This window comes from Hylobates moloch, unplaced genomic scaffold (assembly GCF_009828535.3).
Source record: "Hylobates moloch isolate HMO894 unplaced genomic scaffold, HMol_V3 SCAFFOLD_3, whole genome shotgun sequence".
Taxonomy (NCBI): Eukaryota; Metazoa; Chordata; class Mammalia; order Primates; family Hylobatidae; genus Hylobates; species Hylobates moloch.
Window position 1 is genome coordinate 110,753,563 of NW_026652278.1, and position 20,727 is coordinate 110,774,289.

General features: G+C 37.3%; 1 long non-coding RNA gene across 7 annotated transcripts in view; it reads right to left on the minus strand.

Annotated features, from left to right (window-relative positions):
* The window catches only part of LOC116463333 (uncharacterized), an 84,189-nt gene that overhangs the window by 61,624 nt on the left and 1,838 nt on the right, over positions 1–20,727 (minus strand). For 2 of the 7 annotated variants that reach the window (XR_009212882.1, XR_009212881.1), the window contains exons 3-6: positions 17,618–17,712; positions 15,161–15,255; positions 14,432–14,486; positions 11,120–13,373 (exon numbers count right to left, since the gene is read on the minus strand). This is a non-coding gene — a long non-coding RNA (uncharacterized LOC116463333). Of the gene's footprint in view, positions 1–10,569; positions 10,699–11,119; positions 13,374–14,431; positions 14,487–15,160; positions 15,256–17,617; positions 17,713–20,727 lie in introns of those variants that run through there. The other 5 variants (XR_009212886.1, XR_009212884.1, XR_009212887.1 and 2 more) reach the window with 5 other exon arrangements.

The window sequence follows — 20,727 nt, forward strand, 5'->3', positions numbered from 1 at the left end:
TGTCAGTCAGACAGGGACGTTTAAGTCTCTGGAGATTCCTGCTGACTTTTTGTTTGTCTGTGCCCTGCCCCCAGAGGTGGAGCCTACAGAGGCAGACAGGCCTCCTTGAGCTGTGGTGGGCTCCACCCAGTTCGAGCTTCTTGGCTGCTTTGTTTACCTAAGCAAGCCTGAGTAATGGCGGGCGCCCCTCCCCCAGCCTCGCTGCCGCCTTGCAGCTTGATCTCAGACTGCTGTGCTAGCAATCAGCGAGACTCCGTGGGCATAGGACCCTCCGAGCCAGGTGCGGGATACAATCTCCTAGTGTGCCGTTTTCCAGGCCCGTTGGGAAAACGCAGTATGAGGGTGGGACTGACCCGATTTTCCAGGTGCCGTCTGTTACCCCTTTCTTTGACTAGGAAAGGGAACCCCCTGACCCCTTGCGCTTCCCGAGTGAGGCAGTGCCTCGCCCTGCTTCGGCTCGCGCACAGTGCGCTTCACCGACTGTCCTGCACCCACTGTTTGGCACTCCCTAGTGAGATGAAACCGGTACCTCAAGCAGAAATGCAGAAATCACCAGTCTTCTGTGTCGCTCGGGCTGGGAGCTGGAGACCGGAGCTGTTCCTATTCGGCCATCTTGGCTCCCCGACCAAACCTGATACTTTTTAAACTACTGACTGACAGATTACATGAAACTAAATAAAAAGCAAGCTTTTTTCAGGATGTTTGTGTTTTCCAGATTTACAGAGCCATTCTCTTTGAATATTAAATAACCATAGTTTTAAATTTCTACTCCTCTCCTAGACTGATTGCTGGAGGCAAATTAATTTCAGATTAATTTCCAACACTTTTGATGGAAGAAAATACCTAAAGCAAGAATTTTTATTAATCACAAATCCATCTGTCTTCTACATAAGGCCATTCAAATCCTCCCAGAATCTGTCTTAAAACCAGTGCTTCCTTTTGCTGAGAACATTACTTAAATATTCCTCCCCAAATTAGGACACACATACATTATCTGTGAGTCATACAGCTCTCAAATACACAGATTTCAGATTCCATCATCATTATGAGTCTATACAATGCCCCTATTTCATTATTCTTTCCCCTTTGTCCGATTCATTCTCATATACATCATCTTTCCCATCAGAGATATTCACATTAATATATCCAATATGTTTCCTTAGGCATCCGAAAATACAGCCCTGAGATATAACATATGGTTGTTTTCTGTGTATATGTGTATTTTGAATACATAAAAATTGTTTTGTTCTATAGAATTCATTCCATATTTCCAAGATCCATCTACATTCCTATATATAAAAATGGTTAACTACTTCTTCCTGTATTTTATCCCATTGTGTGTACATGCTACATATTCTGATTAGCCATTTCCCTAGGGATGGACATTACGCTACCTCTAACTTCTTGCTAACACTAATAATGATAGGACCACACTCAAAAATATCCCCTTAAGGATCTGTACACAATATAAACCCAGGTGAGGGAATGATAAGTATACAGAATTATATGAATAATTAATTTCACTAGGTATTGTTACACTCCCATCAATAGTGCATGAGGTTTCTGATTTCTTGACATCCTAGCCAGCACTTAGTATTAGCTGACTTTGTAATTTTTAGCGATTCTTGGTTGACTTAATTTTAATTTCTCTGATTACAAGTGAAGTTGAACATCTCTTCATATACATTTTGGCTATTTAGAATTCCCCTCCCATGAATTGTCTATTTTAGTCCTTGTTCAATTTTTGAGTTTCCTTGTAGATTTTAGTAGTTCCTTATATGGTCTACATGTTAATCATTTTTTAGCGTTACACTTTAAAAATATCTCCTGCTAATGTGTCTGCCACCAGCCTGTTAAGTTTGTCTATCATATCTTCTTTGTATAGAAATACTCAGTTTTAACATGATCACATCCATCAATTTCCACCACCCACCCTTAAGGTTTGTACTTTTTGGGTCTTGTTTAAAAATCCTTTCCCATCCCAAGTTCACAAAGAAAGCTTCATGTATTTTGCTAACTTCATAGTGTTGCCTTTTATAGTTAGGTTTTTAATCCATTCAAAATTTATTTTTGTATTTGGAGTATGGTAAGAATCTAAGTTTATTTTTTTCTATGTGTTGAGCCACATACTAAATAATCTGTCTTTCCTCTATGAGTTATGATGCTAATTGCTATTATATTCCTCATTCTCATATATAACATAGGCTTGTTTACTGGTTTTCTATTCTATCAATTTTTTTGCCCATTTCTATACTGTATCATACTATCTTTATTGCTATGGTTTTATATGTCTTAATATATTCAACAAGACAAGTTCCCTCTCTTTGCTCTTCTTTTTAAAAAATTCTTCTTATTTATTTGTGGTCTATTATTATTCTATGCACATTTTATAAGCTAATTAATTGTCTAGTTCTTCACAAAATCCTGATGAAATTTTCATTAAAATTGCATTGAATTTATAGATTAATTTAGGGAGAATGATATTTTTACAGTATTCATTTGTCCCATTCATGAACGTGGTGCTTTTCTCTTTTTACTTAGATCTTGTTTTATGTCCTTTAATAGAGCTTGAAAAACTGTTTTAAAGGATGGGTTCATTCATTAGTTTACATCCTATATACTTTGTAGTTTTTATTGCTATTGTGAATGAAATTGCGTTTTATACGAATTTCCAGTTGGTCACTGCTGATACAGAAGAATGTTACTGATTTTTATATGGAATTTAAATGAATTAATATACATAAAATATTTATAAAATTTCTTATATATGAATTAAGTAAATGCTATATGTGTTCACTATTGTTTTGTTGCCTATCACCAATCTTGCATCTCCACAGCATTTCTGAGCTCTCCTATTAGTTCTAATAGTTTGTCTATTAATTCAGTTGGGTCCTCTGGTATAAGATCTAATAATCTGCAAACTGTGAAAGGGTTGGGTTGTCCATTCTATCCGATCCTTATACTTCCCATTTTTTGGAAGGAAAAAATACTATGTTGACTGAGAACCCCTCACCATATTCAATGGAAGCCATGCAAGACTCTTTCTTGTCCCTAAAGATGATATGTCACAATTTTTTTCCCTAAGTTTGCTAATAGATATTTATTAAAAACTTTTGTTAAGGCCAGGAGCGGTGGCTCATGCCCGTAATCCCAGCATTTTGGGAGGCCGAGGTGGGTGGATCACCTGAGGTCGGGGGTTCGAGACCAGCCTGACCAACATGGTGGAACCCCGTCTCTACTGAAAATACAAAAATTAGCCAGGAGTCGTGGCGGGTGCCTGTAGTTCCAGCTACTCTGGTGGCTGAGGCAGGAGAATCAGTTGAACCCAGGAGGTGGAGGTTGCAGTGAGCTGAGATTGAGCCACTAAGCTCCAGCCTGGGCGACAGAGCGAGACGCCATCTCAAAAAAAACCTTTTGTCAAATTAAACAATTATCTTTTATTCATAGTTTTTTCTAACATTTTAAAATATCTCATAATTAGATGTTAAACATTATCAAATGGTCTTTCTGCATATGTTGAGTCATTTTCCCCCCTTTAGTCTACTAACATGATAAATTATATTAATATCTTTTCTGGTGATGAACCAACTTACATTTCTGGAATAAAATTTACATTGCCGTATTTTATTAAAACGTGGTTGAAATAAGCTAGTATTTATTTAGAATTTCACATTTTTGCTCAAAAGTGAGCTAATAACTCACTTATGGCTAACAAGTAGCTAATAACTTTCTTTTCTTGTACTGCCCTAATCCAGTGGTTGTCTGAAGATTATAATTAACTTCTTAAAATGAGTTGAGAGTTGAAGATTTAAAATGAGTTGTGCAGCTGTCCTTCACTTTCTTTTTTCTGGAACACTTTGTATAAACTAGACTTAGCTCTTCTGGGAAAGTTTTGAAGAACCTATCTTTAAAACATTCTGATCCTATAGATTATTTTTTCAATCTTGTTCCAACTGCTTTATAACACATAGAGACTGAAAGTAAAATCTACATGTTTTAGATTCTCTAGCAGTTAGGATTCTGAATGTAATTTAGGTTCTGTTAATAATATTCACTTGTGGGAGATTTTGATTCAAGATTGAATTATGTGGAAACAGGGTACAGTACATTTGGTTTTATAGTATAGATTGGGCAGTGGCAGTGTGATACTAAAACCAGTACTGCTGGTGGCAAATTCCTGATCCTAATAGTGGCTGCAGTTCTCTTAGTTGTCCAGTTCTGCTGGGTTTTGGAGATCATTTTGGAAACTAAGTCAGAGTCTGTTACTTAAGTCTTTCTAGTACTTCTGTGATCTATATACATTTCCTTTTTAAAATTTATTTATTTGTTTATTTTCTTTTGAGACAGGGTCTCACTCTGTCGCCCAGGAGTGCAGTGGCACTGATCACAGCTCACTGCCACCTCCGATCCGCGGGCACAAGCCATCCTCCCACCTCAGTCCCCGAGTAGCTGGGACTACAGGTGCACACCAGCACACCTGCCTAATGTTTTGTGTGCATTTTTTGTAGAGATGGGGTTTTGCCATGTTGCCCAGGTGGGTTTCAAACTCTTGAGCTCAAATGATCCGCCCTTCTAGGCCTCCCAAAGTGCTGGAATTATAGGTATGAGCCACCATGCTGGGCCTCATACATTTCTTAATAAAGTATTTTCAGATTATAATAGCTAGAGTGGATTTGCTTAACTAGAATAAAGAACTTTGACCATAACAAACATTACCTGCACCAGAGGCCTGATGGGTGATTAGAAATCAATTTCATAGCTAACAGGCAATTCAAGTTTTCTACTTCTTCTCAGGCAAATTATTCCTGGAAATTTGTTTCTTTTTCATTTAAGTTTTTCAATATTATTGCTATATAGTTCATTATAATTTTTGAAATCACTACTATTTCTATAGGCGATTCTCTTTTGGGGGTTGAATTTTAATTTTTTAGTCTCTTATATTCTTTGTATTAATCAGGATGAGAAACAGAGAGAGAGAGAGAGAGACAGAGAGAAAGAGAGAGAGAGAGAGAGAGAGAGTTTTTTGTTTTATGTAGGCCCCAAGCTGATTGGATGCTGCCTGTCCACATTGAGGGCAGACCTTTCTCGCTTGGTCCCTGACTCACATGCCAGTATCCTCTGGAAACATCTGTGAGCAGACACACCAGAGGTAACACTTTACCAGCATTCTAAGTATTCCTTAATCCAGTCAAGCTGACACCTAAAATTAACCATCACAATTTGTTTGATCAACTTTGTCAGATACGTGTACATTTAAAAAATCTCTTCAAAGAAATAAGGGTTTTGATTGTTAAATTATATCTACTAATTTTTTCTTTACCATTTTATTTATTTTCTCTTACTTGTATTATCTCGTCTCATGTTGTTTCTATATATTTATTCCTTTGTTTTCTAGCTCTTTGAGCTTTATATTTGCTTTATTTTTCTCAATCTTTCTTGTTTTTTGATAAATGTATTCAGTCAGCCTAAAGAATTTTTTAATTTCCCCCTTTTAATCCAAGGGATATTAATTACTTTCAATTCCTAGAGTTATGAGATTTTAAAAAATCCACCTTTTTAGTGTTTATTCTTTTCTTTTTTTTGCGACAGTTTTGCTCTTGTCACCCAGGCTGGAGTGCAATGGCACGATATTGGCTCTCTACAACTTCCGCCTCCCAGGTTCAAGCGATTCTCCTGTCTCAGCCTCCTGAGTAGCTGGGATTACAGGCATGCAACACCACGCGCAGCTAATTCTTGTATTTTTAGTAGAGACGAGGTTTCACCATGTTGGCCAGGCTGGTCTCAAACTCCTGACCTCAAGTGATCTACCTGCCTCGGCCTCCCAAAGTCCTGGTATTACAGGCATGAGCCACCGTGCCTGGCTTTAGTGTTTATTCTTAATTAAATCATATAATGATGAAATAACATAATCTCCATTTCATGAATTCTTTGAAATACATGAAATTTTCTTTATGACTTCATTCATGGTGATTTTTGTGGATGTTCCATATGTGTTTTAAAAAATATGTATTCTCTGTTAAGATTCTATACCTTCTTTTATTAATTTTAGTTTATTAATCAGACAATGTTATATAGTTTTGATTATATTTTTTGGTAGGCTTGTTCCTTCAGTATTTAAGAGGGGTGGGTTAAAATCATTAACTTTAATTGACTTGTTGGCTTCTTCCCATAGTTTTGTCCGCTGCCTCCTCTTATCACTCAGCAGTGGTATACTAAAGGATGGCATAATCTCTATTAGTCTCTTCAAGCCATTCCCAACATGTTATTCTTTGATATGGATTTTTTTTTCAATATTAATATAAAAAATTTATTGCTATGTTTCAGATTTCACAAAGCAACTAGGCTTTAAGACATTACTACATGTGAAATTTCCATGTAGTATTAAAAAGAAACCAGGGACCAGGCGCAGTAGCTCACGCCTATAATCCTAGCACTTTGGGAGGCCAAGGCGGGCAGATCACCTGAGGTCAGGAGTTTGAGACCAGCCTGACCAAGATGGTGAAAACCCGTCTCTACTAAAAATACAAAATTAGCTGAGCGTGGTGGCACATGCCTGTAATTCCAGCTACTCTGGGGGCTGAGGCAGAAGAATTGCTCAAACTTGGGAGGCAGAGGTTGCAGGGAGCCAAGATTGCGCCACTGCACTCTAGCCTGGGCATTAAGAACAAAACTCTGTCTCAAAAAAAAGAAAGAAAGAAAAAAGAAACCAGGCACTCCCTAGAGAAGCATTACTGAGCTGAGTAAGACCTCTTCTCTTATTCTAAAAGCAGCAGCCCAAGATGCTATTAACTACCCTTTTGCACATCTTCCTTTTGATGATATAAGCATATTAGCAACAAACAATTATCTGAAATGAATATTAAAGTTTTAAAGGCATAAATCCCTTTCCAAATATATATTGTTTGAGACCAAATTTTCTTCATAATACTTCTACCAAAACAACATGAATAAATGCAAAATGCGAAACATGAATAAATGCACAGTAGAATGAATGCAGAAAAAGATATATGAATCCAGCCACCTTTTATTAAGCTAGACATTAAACAGGTTTGAAAAAATGTAAAACAATGTCACTCTTCTCAAAAAAAAAGCTATCTTTGGAAAATATAGTTTTTTTATAAAATATACTGCTTATGATAACATGTAATAGAATATTTACTTATTTTTAAATGAATTAATCAGTATCTCAGTTTTTATCTTAATGATAGCTTTAATTTCTAATATGGTAAATAATGATTGATATAATCCACATAAACATAAATTAAGCTCTTTGAGGTCCTCAGTTTTTAAGAGGGTAAAGGTGTCCTTGACTCAAATGTTTGAGAATCACTGAATTATTTCATTTCCTTTGAATTGCAATTGAGGAATCTCTGATACAGTGTGGTTAGATGACTCGATTCAAGTCAGAAAGCTAATTCATTTTGATGACTTCAGAATTTTAAAGCCTATTTTATATTTGTAAACAAAAATTTTAATTTTATAAATTAAATTAAATGATTGATTTTGCTGAATTCTATTGCAGTATTATGGCTACTTATAGTAAAGTAATTATAAGGCTCTTTTGACATTTAAAAATCTTTGAGAAAACGCTACATAATGCATCCTATCAAACTATATTTATTGCAAGTCCCAGTTTCTTTGAGAAAGATGGATAGTATCCATTCAGAATCAGAACTATATCTTAGATAAGTTAGCAATCCTTTCTCCAGCTCTATTGTTTTGTTGAGTTCCACAGGGTCTTAAGTAAATGAATGCTAATATCAGAAAGTTTTTTCATTTCAAAATAAGGAATGTGTCTGCAATGCTCTATTTATATAATACATAAAACACATAAATTTTATAACTTTATAAGCTTATAAGGCATATTTCCTGGATTTTCTACTAAAGTTTTTAGGCTATCCTGAGATATTTAGGCATATTTCCCTGATTTTCTACTGAAGTTTTGAGGCTATCCTGAGATATTTAAGTGTCATATTCTAAAAACACAATTTAAAATGATTTGAGACAATTCTTCAGCCTAAATTCCAAATTTGTCTTTAGATGTAACTGCAACACAATCCCCAAAATTAGTCATATGCACTATAATCCCTCTAGTATCTCCAAGAATTTGGCATCCTTTGTGGCACAAAATTTTTGATGCCATCATGTAATGAGTGTGTTGTTCCACACTAATAGACATAAAAATCATAGAGTACTTGCAATAAATAGAAACTGTTTTACATAGCATCTTGGTGAAGTAAGCTTGCATTAAATCCCTTTAACAAAACAAGAAACTAAGCTGTAGAGACCTGTTCAGGCTTGCCTAGGGTAAGTCATAGAATTACTGCTGAAGCTGAGGATACAAATTTACATAGTTTTTGGAGTTTGTGACTACACAATAATGGTATCCTCTTGCGGTTAGAATCAAGATATACTTGAGATATATTTTACTCTACATTATATTTGTGTACCTCAGGTAACATGAGTAAAGGACATGACTTAGTAGCATGAGTTAATTTATTCAGAAACTAGAATTCTCTTACTTTTTTTCCTCTAATTAATTAGCGTGATTACAAATAGTTTCTTTTGAGGACATGTTTAATCTACCAGTAGCTGAATACTCAAAAGGAAATTTGCTTTTTGAAAAAGAAAGAAGTGTCCAATATTTAATAAATATTAACTGAGTGACCGCCATGTGCTGGGAGTTTGAGATGTAGGACTGAACATGACAGGCAAGGTCACTGCTCTGATAGCTTACATTTGACTAGGGGTATGCAGAGTAAACAAATAAATAACTTCAGCTAATAAAGTGCTATATAAAAATAAGAGTCATAATACAAAGTGATGAGAAAGATAAGCTACTTTACATATGGTGATGAGTGAAGGCTTCTTGGGGAAGTTGATATTTGAACTGAGTCCTGAATGAGGAGAAGCTAGTCCTGCAAACGCTGGGGAGGGGCCTGCATATACAAGGACCCAAAGTGAGAGGGAGCTGGTTGTGTTTGAGTTGGGTGAGAATATAAACAGAAAGGAGTGTAGCTGTAGTTTAGTGCACTACAGTGAGATGGAGGGAGGTGGGAGTTAGTGTACCAAGGTGAGTCCAGATGGGGCAGGTTCTTGTAGACTGTGGTAGAGTTTGGACTTCAAGTGTGAATGGGAAACCTTTGGGAGATTTTAAGTTACGAGGTCACATGACATAAGGGAGACCAACTGAATGAGAGATGATGGTGGTTTGAAGCTTGGTGATAGCTATAAAAATGGAGAAAGGTACACACATTTAGATTGTATCTTGGAGATGGTGCTGACACGACCTGCCAATGGATTGGACATGGGAGGAGAGGGAATGAGAGAATGTACATATTTCCACACATAAAATGTTAACTATTATGTCATACCAAATGCATGATCCAAAAAGTAAAACCTAAACTTCATCAAAATTAAAACTCATTCCGTGAGGCTGGGCGCGGTGGCTCCCCCTGTAAACCCAGCACTTTGGGAGGCTGAGGTGGGCAGATCTCCTGAAGTCAGGAGTTTGAGAGTAGCCTGGCCAATATGGTGAGACCCTGTCTCTTCTAAAAATACAAAAATTAGCCAGGTGGGGTGGTGGGCGCCTGTAATCCCAGCTACTTGAAGGCTGAAGCAGGAGAATAACTTGAACCCGGGAAGTGGAGGTTGCAGTGAGCCAAGATCACACCACTGCACTCCAGCTTGGGTGACAGACTGAGACTCTGTTTCAAAAAACAAACCAAAAAAAAACTTCATTTTGTGAAAGACTCTGTTAAGAGGGCAAAAAGGCAAGCTACAGACTGGGAGAAAATACTTGAAAACCACATATCCAACAAAGGACTAGTATATGGAATATATGAAAAATTTTCAAAACTCAACAGTATGAGAAAATCCAATTAGAACATGGACGAAAGACATGAAGACATATTTCATGCAAACAGTAACACAGATGGCAAATAAACACATGAAATGATGCTCAACATCATTATTCATTGGGGACATGCAAATTAAAACCACAAGCTATCAGTTTGGTAATGAATTCCTATAATTTTATATTGCTTTGGCATCCACTTTAAATATAAGCTGGGCTTTCTCATACCAGAGGCAGGACTCCGTTACCTTGGACACAGTTTTCAGTTTGATGCTCCCTTCCCCTAGTTCCTCAATGTGGTGGATCCAGATATCTGCCTTATACAACTGCTCTCTGGTGACTGCTTCCCTAGATGGTGGCTAGATGCAGGCTGCTTGATTGGCCCTGCTGATCCTCACACACGGAACAAACTATGCAGACATGCCATAGTGACTACCTCTCCGTCACAGTGTGGCCCCCTGGAACTCATGCCTGCTTGCTTTAAATCCACCAATTAAACTCCCTGCTAGAAACTTGTTTGGATAACTCTCTGGACCCAATAAGGGTACTGGCCCACAGGTCCCTTTCTCTCCCTGACCTCTGTGTATATGGCCGCCAAGAGTGTCATGTGCCCTCAACCTGTAAGTAATAAAATCTTTATTTCCATCTTTGTCTCTCCTAGTCATTGAAAGTGTGCTCTCTGTCTTAAAAATCCTAAATTGAAACAAACTTACATCTATTAAAATGAGTAAAATAGGCCAGGCACGTGTCTGTAATCTCAGCACTTTGGGAGGCTGAGGCAGGAGGATGACTTGAGCCCAGGAGTTTGAGACTAGCTTCTCCAACATAGTAAAACCCCATCTCTGCAAAAACAAAAAAGAAAAATCAGCCAGGCATGGTGGCAGATGCCTATAGTCCTGCTACTGGTGGCTGGTGCCCCACCCTACTTCCAGCACTGAGGTGGGCAGTTCACTTCAGCCAGGAGGTCAGGCTTCAGTGAGCCTTGACTACTCTACTGAACTCCAGCCTGGGCAACAGAGAAAGACCCTGTCTCAAAACAAAGTAAAATAAAAAAAACAAAGACAATTAAGGCTAGAAAGGATGTAGGGAAACTAGGTCATTGATACGTTGCAGGTGAGAATATAAAATGATACAGATGCTCTGAAAAACAGTTGGGCAGTTTCTTTAAAAAAGAAATATGCAACTGCCATGTAACCCAGTAATTGAACTTCAGTCATCTCTTCCAAAGAAATGAAGACTTGCATTAATAGAAAAACCTGTACATGAATGTTTATAGTAGCTTTATTCATAACAGCAAAAACTGGAAACTATTAATATATGTCCTTCATTGAGCAAATAGTTAAACAATCGTACATACATACAATGGAATACTGTTCAGCAGTAAAAAAGGAATGAACTATTGATACATGCAACAACCTGGATTAATCTCCAGAGAATCATGCCGCATGTAAAAAAGATAAGCCCTAAAATACATACTGTATTATTCCATTTCTACAGGATTCTTGAAATGACAAAATTACAAAAATAGAGAACAGATAAGTGGTTGTTATGGGTAAAGGAGAGGGTGGCAGCAGGAGGGAAATGAGTGTGGCTACAAAAGGGCAACATGAGGGATGTTTGTGGTGATGGAAGTGATCTATCAATGCCCATATCTTGGTTGTGATATTGGACTACAGTTTTGTCAGATATTACCACTGGGGAAACTGAATAAAGGCTACATGGGATCTTTCTGTGTTATTTCTTACAAGTGTATGAGAATCTATAATTATCTCAATATAAAAAATTTACCTTTTTAAAAAAGTTAACCATTTGACATGGTTCTAATATACATCTATATCTATATCTATATCTATATCTGTCTGTCTATCTATCTATCTATCTATCTATCTATCTATCTATCTATCTATCTATCTATCAAATAACATCTTTCACTTAAATGCACCACAGAATTTGTTGTGGAAGTTTTGGCTAGGGCACAAGGTGAGTAAATGCAATATTCGCAAGTGAGGATTGAGACCACCTGGTTGCAGGACTTGTAGAAGAAGTAGAGCGTAACTGGCTGTAAGGCTTTAAATTACCCACTTAGAAAGTCCAAACTGGTTGAGAATTAGAGGCTGGAGGAGAAAATTTTTGGAAATTATTGTTAGGCTGCAATACCACCCCTCTCCTCAAGAGGAGGGGGTAGCAGGCAGTCCCTTTTCACCATAATTCAAGAGAGGAAGCTTAAAGAGATCACTAGAAGAACTTAAGGTCTTGGAGACATCGATATGTTGACCTCTCATTTGGAAAATCCAAAGAGCTAGAGTTGGCTAGTTCCTCAGGGGGCAGAGACAAAAAGGGGTAATGTGAATGTTTAGAGGAGCCATTTTGTAATAGGGTTTTTGGTTTTCCTTAATTCCAGCAGTAAAATAAATATTACTTCCAAAGTTTGTTGGGGACAAACTATGTGGTTTTCCCATGAACCAAATGAGGACCACTCACTTAAAGCCAGCATGAGTCTTGTTAGGTTATGTTCAAAAGGATGGCCCATAAGGGTGAACAGTCTCTAGAGAAAGAAGTCAGGTAAATAAAGGTCCAGAAGAAACAGAGAGGCATTAATTCTTGTCATGGGAACCCACAGGTTGGGTAATGTGGATCTCGGAAGAATCCATGAAAATGTTGATGAGAAAAAGAGTTAATTTTAAATATCTGTCAAGTCCGGAAAGTTTCAATGCTAGATCATGAAGAAAGTATCAGTTTAGTTTGAGCATTTCCCTTAAGCTGCTTCCATTAAATCTTCTCCTTCCCCACACTCCAAACCTGGGAAGCACTGTAGGCCTGGTGAAACCAAAGTTGGCACATAACCATGGGGAAAGCGGGGAGCAGCAGAGATGTGTCCTCTTGTCTCTGCCTCCCAGACTGCTGGTATCATGCCTGCAACTGGCCTGGAAGTGCGGCAGGAGAGAGAAGCCTGAATTCTGTAGCCAGAATTAAATTTTAACCTCATATTTTGGTTATTAAACTGAGACTAAAGGCTAAATAATCAAATAACTATTTCTAATATTTAGGAATGAACATAAAATGCATAGAAGACTGCTTAAGTTTACATTCGGGGCAGAGGAAGAACCAAATCCATAGGAAGGGCAGTAGAAGAAAAATATTTTTTCTTAATTTTACACTATGAGTCCTACTTGCTCAATATTCTGAATAAAAAGTTTCTCTTCCTATATATCTTAGCAAAATTTTTCCAGATTATACACCAGCATATATGTATACACGTGTATGCATACATACATTATGTGTTTCCCACCATAGTATGAATACAATATCTGTTTCCAGCAGCTGTGACTGTAGACTTAGATATGGATGTGGTAGAGGTGCTTCTTCATAGTACAATTTCCAGTTTTCCTGAATACAGTACTACCAATGTGAAACTATATTTTTGCTTGAGATAAGTATTGCCATACACAAGGTTCAGACTTCAGAGAAACAGCAAAACTATTACAGTTGGAAGGTTAAGTTGGAATCCAGTTCATATCTAGGATGAGAAGATATCCAATTTATTTCCTTTTAGTAAAGCTTTTCAAGTTTCTATGGCCACTAGCTGAAGCTGTTTTTCTCTGCTAAATTTCACCAGAATCAACATGTTTTGGCTTATTGTACATCTGGCCAATAAATGGATGAGAGAAAAAAGCAGTAGATGTAATTCAAATCAGAAGGAATTCTAAATAATCAATGTCTGACCGGTGAATACTAATTCTGCATCACGCATAAGTTATCTGATATAAATGCCCAGAGGAGAATGCTGGGAAGCCCACAATGAACAGTGACTCCAGTGATTACTTTTGGATGCACTCATTCATAATCTGAAACAGATTTAGTGTGTTTGCCATAATTTAGTTTTATTATCTTTCTTTTGAGCATATGTACAAAGATTCTCTTTCATATTCACTCAAAACTTAATTCTTTGGGGTAAAAATTACAGTATTTGTATTGGCTATAATAATGTGACATACGCTTTAAAGAATGTATACAACTAAATCCATTTTTATGGTCATCTAGTATAAAGTAAAAAAAAATTTTAGTAATTTTCTAATTTATAATAACATATTTTTTAATGGCACAAAGTTTACCATTTACAAATAGTAGTTTGTAAATTTTTAGACCAGATCTTTTATTGTTCTGGGTTATAAAATGATATAAATATTTAAAATCCCAAACATATCATTAATAAAAATAAGTAGGACTTAATGATATTATATTTTCAGTGTCTTTGAATGCAAGCTCTATTTTTGATTCATCATAGAATGCACTTTGTTTTTCTAATTGTTTTTACCATTTCAAATTTAACTTAGGGAGAAAATACTCAACTTCAGGGAAAGAATTAAGTTGTAAAAACAAACAAACTAAAAACACAGTGTTAAAGTATTCAGACAGTTTGAATAAGCTACATCACAGAATTTCATATTCTTTAACCACCACAAAGTTAATGCCAAGAAGTATTTGCCTGATAAACAATTTCATTTCTTATCTAAGTATGGTAACTTATTAGAGAGATCCCGACAAGCAATTTATACATACAGCTATTTCACTTACCTTGACAAGTTCTTAACTAGCCATTTTCTGTAATGCATAGAGATACAGTGACCTGCTAAAGAAAATAAATTACAAAAGAGATAAATTACAAATTACAAATAAATTCCTTTTTTGTTTTTTTTTTTTTTTTAGACGGAGTTTTGCTCTTTTGGCCAGGCTGGAATGAGTGCAGTGGCACGATTTCGGCTCACTGCAACCTCCACCTCCTGGGTTCAAGTAATTCTCCTGCCTCAGTCTCCCGAGTAGCTGGGATTACAGGTACATGCCACCATCCCCAGCTAACTTTCATATTTTTAGTAGAGATGGGGTTTTGCCATGTTGGCCAGGCTGGTCTCGAACTCCTGACCTCAGGTGATCCACCCGCCTCGGCCTCCCAAAGTGCTGGGATTGCAGGTGTAAGCTACCATGCCTGGCCTACTTTCATTTTAAAGGTATATTTCATTTTACTAAATTTTTTATCCCACAAATATTTAAGATAGGTGCATTATTAATATTTTTAGATAGGAATAAATATACAGGGAATGTTTCAGTAATTTTATATAAATAATAAAACTTTTATCAAAAGTAGTATTTTATATGCATTTCCTTCCTAGTTATAGGTATTTTTAAAGCCTATTACTTTTCTGTCTTTAAAAATGTAGTAAACTTTTTTTTTTTTTTACAGACTTGTAATGCTATGTAGCATGAATTAAAAGAAATTCAGGATAGGCCAGGTGCGGTGGCTCATACCTGTAATCCTAGCACTTTAGGAGACCAAGGCAGGAGGATCGCTTGAGGCCAGGGAGTTTGAGACCATCCTGCATCACATAGTGAGACCCCTGTCTCTAGAAAAAATAAAATAAAAAATTAGCTGGGTGTGGTGATGTGCACCTGTTGTCCTAGCTACTTGGGAGGCTGAAGTGAGAGGATTACTTGAGCCCAGGAGTTTGAGATTATAGTGAGCTATGATCACACCACTGTACTCCAGCCTGGGCAGCAGAGCAAGAGATTCTTTTTGAAAAAAAAAAAAGAAGAAAGAAAAGGAAAGAAAAAAAGAAAAAGAGAGAGAGAGACACAGAAAGAGAAAGAAAGAAAGAAAGAAAGAGAGAGGGAGAGAGAGAAAGGAAGGAAGGAAGAAAAGAAAGAGAAAGAGGAAAGGAAAGAAGGAAAGAAAGAAAAGGAGGAGGAGGAAGAAGAAGAAAGGAGGAGGAGGAGGAGGAGGAGGAAGAAATTCAGGGATAAGTCCACTTGTTGGACCTTGTCGTATTTACCTCTGAAACTGTTATTTTGGTCTCAGAAATAAAGTAGAATTGGTATCAGTGACATTTATACATTGTCCAAACCATGTCTTTCTTGTCTCATTCCTTTTTCTAGAAATCAATTTAGAAAAAAATCTTTTCCACACTTTGTCTTTTGGTTTGTCCTTTACCTTTTTGGTCTTTCAGTCTATTAATGACACAATTTGTGACTACCTGTCTTTCTCCTCTTCAGATTGGTTTCCTTTATGCTATACAATGCTATGTTCTTATTTTCTAAGTTTTTTGTAGTTGTCATGAGAAATTACCTTGATGCGATGGTAACCTCCAAGTACACAACAAGGCAAGCTATCCCGGAAGTCACAAAACAGGCTCAAAGATCAAATGAAGATGTTTGAATCACATAGTTTATTAAATCACTTTAAAGCACATAATCTGAAGCAAGAGGAAAGAGATGGGGTAACTTTCCACGCTTAGGACAGGGTTCAAGTGGGAAGGACCACACGAGGTGAATCCTGAGTTATGCTATATTCATATATCCTGTGTCTCTCTCCATCTGCGGCATCAGCCTTCTTCACTGATGGTCAGATTGAAGTTTAAGCCAGGTCAACAGACAGAAGGTGCCTGGGGCCAATGATACACACTTGCTCTATTAAAGAGAGACAGTGACAAGTACGCCTGGCCACAGCCATAACTTGTCAATTAGCCTGCAAAAAGCTATGGGTACTATAAGGATTTCTTAGGTAAAGCACATGTGGGCCCAGAGTAGGACCGTAAGTGGCTGGGTCTTTCCATCCCTTTCCATCTATAAATAATATAGTAATATAGTAAATATATTTAATATAGTAAATATAACAATACAGTAATATAGTAAATATAGTAATATAATACATATATCAGTCTATATTTAGTATATTATGAATTCTACCTATGTCTCACAAGCTACTCGCTTACTCATTATCTGTGCTGAGCACATCCTATGGGATTAATCCACCTCATTCTGTGCTCTACAACAGAACTGAACTTTCTCAATTAATAGAGCAAACTCATGTTCGTTACACTAATCAACCTTTAAATATTTTCTCATGTATGCAGTTAAATGTATGACATTACTTGTAACATTTTTGTATTATTTTATTCTATTTACCTTGTCATTTCTCACTTTCCTTACAGTTTTTGTCATTTTGAAGAAACCAACAGGGATGTTTGGTGCAAATTCCCAAAATTATTCAATTCAATTCAATTCTCTACATTTCCATTTGACATTGACAATAGAGATATATTTTACAGGCTGTGAAATATATCTCTTCTTACTTTATGTTCCAGAAAATCAAGCCTTTAAAATTATTTTTACATGGCTGGGTGTGGTGGCTCACACCTATAATCCGAGCACTTTGGGAGGCTGAGGAGGACAGATCACCTGAGGTCAGGAGTTTGAGACCAGCCTAGCCAATGTGGTGAAACCCCATCTCTACTAAAAATACAAAAATTAGCCAGGCGTGGTGGCTGGTGCCTGTAATCCCAGCTACTTGGGAGGCTGAGGCAGGAGAATTGCTTGAACCTGGGAGGTGGAGGTTGCAATGAGCCAATATCATGCCATTGCACTCCAGTCTGCGCGACAACGACGAAACTCCATCTCAAAATAAATAAATAAATAAATAAAATAAAATTATTTTTATGTAATCGCAGTATCCTTTAAAAATGTATTGACAAGTGATGAGAAAAACAATCTTCATCTCTGTTTCTTATGTAGTTCATTAATTTGACATATGAGGCTTGATAAACATTTTCTCGTGCCACACGTGCACTAGAACTCAGCAGTTGTCCTGTTGAGCACAATAAATCCATGAACTGGGGAGTCTTCTGCATTTAATGACTATAAATAAAGCTCCAAGGATGATGTAAAATGCTAGGGGCTCTCCTCCAATTTCTACCCAACATAGGTACTCACAGTTTTTCCAACAAAGCTCAGAAAAGTTAGCGAGTTATCCTCAACCAACAGGTTCATCAATAAGCATCTACTGAGTGTCCATTCTTCACAAGGCACTGGAAGAAAACAGAACTTATCACCGGATTCTGACACTCATTATATTTTATGTGCATTCTTGAAAAAAACTTTCTGCTTACAAAATGTATTTTTAGAAAAGTCACTTTGGAGCCCATCTCTTCATTGTGGGAGAATTTTCTCTTACTCAATTATAAATTTACAACAAGTACAAGAAAAAAGGCATGTTTAGGAAAAAAGACAAAACTTTAATGTGCTTATAAGATTGGGTAGATAAAGGAGAATAGAGCAGGCTGAGTGTTTTAGGCCATTCTTGCATTGTTATAAGGAAATACCCGAGACTGGATAATATATAAAGAGAAGAGATTTAACTGGCTTATGGTTCTTCAGCCTGTACAGGAAGCACGGTTTTGGCATCTGCTTGGCTTCTGGGGAAGCCTCAGGAAGCTTACAACCATGGCAAAGGCAAAGAGGGAGCAGGCATGTCACATAGCCAGAGCAGGAGCAAGAGAGACAGGGAGTGGGAGAGGGGGAGGTGCCACACACTTTTAAACCACAAGATCTCAAGTGAACTCAGATAGAGAGCTCTTATTACCAAGGGAATGGCCCAAGCCATTCATGAGGGATCTGCTCCCGTGATCCAAACACCTACCACCAGGCCCTACCTCCAACATCGGGGATTACAATTCAACATGAGATTTGGTGGGGACATAACATTTAAACTCTATTAGTGAGGCAGCAAATTATTGTATAAAATGCTAAGTGGTTTAGAAATTTATCCTCTCGAACCCAGACATACGCTATCTAATATGGTAGCTACTAGCCAAATACAATGAATTACATTTAATTAATTACAATTAAAGATTCAATAATCTTTATTTTAAAATAATAATACACTAGCCACATTTTAAGTGTTCAGTAGACACATGGCCGGTGGCTACCATATTGATTAGTATAGAAATAAATGTTAGTAGAATATTTCTATTATTACAGAAAGTTTTATTGGATAGTGTTGTCCTAGATATTGAGGAAATATAAACAAATTTTGAGCAGAGTTTAAAATGATAAAATTACAATTTTCCACAAATATCTAGGAAAAATTGGATAGACTGGAAAAAGATAAGACAATTAGGATACAAATCAGAATACATGTCATCCACAGGTTGTGGTTATAGAAATGAAGAATGGTATGTGTCACTGGTGCAACCAGAAGCAGAACTACAGTCACGGAGCAGATATGGAGGCTGAAGGAGAGGTGGAATGCTTCTTGTTTAGGAAAATGGGTGGATATTGACCCTATTTTCTGAAATAGGAAATGCTAGAGGAGTGAAATTGATTTTTTTTAGTGGATGATAAATTTAGGTTTTATTCATGTTAAGTTTGAGATTGTCTTAGTCCAGTTGTGCTGCTGTAATAAAATACCACAGACTGGGTAATTTATGGAGAACAAAAACATATTTCTAACAGTCTTGGAGTCTGGGAAGTCCAGGATCAAGTTGCCAGCAGGTTTGTTGTCTGGTGAAGGTCCAGTTTCTGCTTTCAAGATGGCATCTTGAATGCTGCAACCTCCAGAGGGGAGGAATGCTATTCTACATGGCAGAGGGTAGAAGGGCAGAAGAGGAACTCTCTCTGCCAAACCCTTTTTATAAGAGTACCTAATCCCATTCATGAAGGCAGAGCCTGTTATAACTCAATCACCTTCCATACACCACACCTCCCAATACTGTTGTATTGGGGATTAAGTTTCAATATAAATTTTTGGAGGAGACAAAAACCTACTGCCAGCCTCCACCTCCAAATTGGGGATTACAATTCAACATGAGATTGGGCAGGGACTTACATTCAAACTGTATCAGAGAGGCAGCAAAGTATTGTATAAAATGCTAAGTGGTTTAGGTATTTATACTCTTGAACCCAGACATGTGCTGACAAGTACAGTAGCTACTAGCTATGTAAACCATAGCAGAGATTGTGGAGGGCATTCTAGTAAGATGTATAATAGGCAACTAGCTACACAGGCAGTCCCTAACTAACATAGGTTCCACTTATGATTTTTTTTTTTTTTTTTGGAGATGCAGTTTCGCTCCTGTCGCCCAGGCTGGAGTGCAATGGTGCCATCTCAGCTCACTGCAGCATCCGCCTCCCTGGTTCAAGCGATTCTCCTGCCTCAGCCTCCCAAGTAGCTGGGATTACAGGCGCCCAACACCTCGCCTGGCTAATTTTTGTATTTTTAGTAGAGACGGGGTTTCACCATGTTGGCCAGGCTGACCCCCTGACCTCTGTTGATTCGCTGGCCTTGGCCTGCCAAAGTGCTGGGATTACAGGCGTGAGCCACCGCGCCTGGCCCACCAAACGATTTTTTGACTTACAATGGATTTATTGGGACATAGCCCCATCATAAGTTGGGAAGCATCATAAGTTGTAGAGTATAGGTTTGGAGGAGTCAGTCTCCAGGAGCTTGGGGAGAGATGTGTAAGTTATAATGTGGATCTCTCTTTACTTCCTTAAATTAAGTGCCTAGAAGTAAATTGCTTCTTCAAAAAGTATGAATTTTATGTGAGGACTTTCCAAATTTCTTCCCCCTCTTCCTGCCACACACACTCCCTAGTGGCCTTTATGTTGTCATAATGAACAGATGTTACTGATGGGCATGTAAAATTCTCTACAAGTGTGCTGATGTGGTCTGGTGTTTTAAAATTCATTAGTTGGGAGAGAGATTTCAAAATTATATCCCCTTCTTTGTAAAAACTGCAACAACCCTCTGTCCAACTCCAACAGTTTTGTAAATATTACATGGAAGTACATATCTGCATCAGTACAGTTCCAGGCAGGAAAATAAATCATTAAAAGTATTTTAAACAGACACCATTCACTATGGAGAAATAGTTAAGCAGATATTGAAGGCTAGAAGAGCAACAAGGGAGAAGTAAGATTAAATCAGAAATTTTAAACTGCAGGATGGCTACCAGTCCCTGAGCTGGTGGAACAGAAGGTAGAAGTAGTATTATCATAGCACAAGAGCAAACTCACTCATTGTTAAGGGTGTCACTTTCTTA